This window comes from Penaeus monodon, chromosome 40 (assembly GCF_015228065.2).
Source record: "Penaeus monodon isolate SGIC_2016 chromosome 40, NSTDA_Pmon_1, whole genome shotgun sequence".
Taxonomy (NCBI): Eukaryota; Metazoa; Arthropoda; class Malacostraca; order Decapoda; family Penaeidae; genus Penaeus; species Penaeus monodon.
In genome coordinates, this window is record NC_051425.1 from 21599537 (window position 1) to 21602036 (window position 2500).

Genomic DNA, 2500 nt, shown 5'->3' on the forward strand with positions numbered 1-2500 from the left:
CCTCTCCTCTCACTTGCCTTCTTCCCTTCTCTCTCTCTCTCTCTCTCTCTCTCTCTCTCTCTCTCTCTCTCTCTCTCTCTCTCTCTCTCTCTCTCTCTCTCTCTCTCTCTCTCTCTCTCTTTCTCACACATACACACACTCACATGCATATATCTGATTGATTACCCTCCTCTCAAAGAACAAAAAGAAAACGAAATAATATTCTTTTGTGTTTGACTACTAATGTGTAAACTCTACCATGATCTTCGGCAGTACAGCTAGAAATATGGACTGTTGTATGACATTTTCCCAACGTCTCGTCCTGCCCTACATTTTCCTACATTATTGTAATTACATATTATAATGTACCGATAGAAGTAAACATATCTTTAAAATCATCACCATAAACCAAACTAAAACTTCTATCATCTCCCTCTCTCTTCTCGACCTCACGTTCTTCAATTTCCAGCAAATCTTAAGACCTCCTTGGTGGGGCCTTTGTGATCTTGGGAATTCTGCAGAAACCTCTTCGTTAGTGATAAGCGGCCTTCAGTTGATTTTTAAGTTTTTGTCTAAGGAGTCTGTTTAATGATTTCCTTCTCATTTAGGCATCCCTCTAGAACAGTCTTTGTTGTTGCTCTGGGAAAAGGCTGTTTCATAATGCCATATTCTTTGCATCATATGTGTTGATTTTCATATTGAACTAATATATATATATATATATATATATATATATATATATATATATATATATATATATATATATATAATATATGTATATATATATATATATATATATATATATATATATATATATATATATATATATATATATATATATATATATATATATATATATATATGGGCATATATATATACATATGTATGTGTGTGTGTGTGTATGTGTGTGTGTGTGTGTGTGTGTGTGTGTTGATCACCAAGTCCAAGTTTACTACCTCAGTACCAAGGGGACTAAGTTCTTTTTGTTACTGACTTCAGATCTGGCACTGCCGCTTCAAGGCAATGTCATAAAGCAATTATGGGAGACTTTGTTCTAGTGTCAACTGCCGTGTCGTGACCGACAGATATATATTATATATATAATCACACACACACACACACACACACACACACACACACACACACACACACACACACACACACACACACACACACACACACACACACACACACACTTATATATATTGCCAGAAAAGATCTGAATGGTACTGATGAAAAAAGTGGGATTGGAAATGAACCCCCTCCAATCTACTACTCCAAGTAGTAGAGGCAGTATCTCATTGAATGAACCACGGATCAGCAATAAGAATGGTCTATGCAATAGGTCCCTCCCTCGGTCTTTCTTTGTCCAGTGGGTGTAGTTTCCACAAAAGCAATGCCTTTTCGTCATCTCAACTGAAAGTAAGTGCGTGTATGTTAGGTGAAGAGTGTGTAAGCAAAGATCTTTCCGAAGCCGAGGTTGAACTGTATAATAGATGCACTTTTCGATGTTTCAGGGTGTTCTTACTTTAAATGACGAGCTGAAACTGATAAATCGGACAATAATTCACGTTTCAAAAAGTCTTCTTGGGACCGCCATGGTAATTCACTGTTTTTTTTTTCAACTGACTTTTGCTGTCTAGTCACGCCCCCATTTTGCTACAGGATTTACGTTCTGGATGAAGTTTAAGGACAACCTTCTTTGTATCATCAAAAAAGTTCTACCCTAGTATCATGTATAACATTATTACATTCAATCAAACACACTTCTATGTATGGTGGATGAATTCAAGCATGAGATTAAGTTGCACGTGAAAATCCTGTGTGTACTGAGCAAGAGGTGGTTGTGTCCGAGTGTCGCTGAAGCTCCTCCACGTCTGCTGCAGCTCCACGTTTACTGCGCGACGTCTTTCACACGACGCCGTTGCTATGGCGTAAGACACGGTACAAATCTTGTGTTTGGATTTTTTTCGGGTAGTGTGTTTACACACACACATACATATATATATATATATATATATATATATATATATATATATATATTTGTATATATATACATATATAAATATATATATATATATATATATATATATATATATATATATATATATATATATATATTTATATATATGTATATATATACATATATATATATTCCAGTTTTTAGTGTAAATGTTTCATATTAAAGTGGAGTCACCCACAGCTGGATTTCGTAAATTCCGTACGTGATAGATTCGGTAGTTGAAATCACTGTAGTTGTGGTTGTGGTAGAGGTTCCTGGTTTTGTGGTGGCTGAACTGCCCCTTGCTGTAGATTCGGAAACCGGACTTGTAGTTGTTTCAGTGGAGTAAGTGAGTATTTTTGTGGTTCTGTTGTCCATTGGAGTAGTACTGTCGGTGGTTTCGTTAGCAGTGAAATTGGTTTCCGGAGAAGTAGTGGAACTGAAGGTATTTGTGGAGGTATTTGTGCCATCCGAGAATGATGTAGTTGTTGTTATATCCTCAGTGTTCCAGAAGTAACC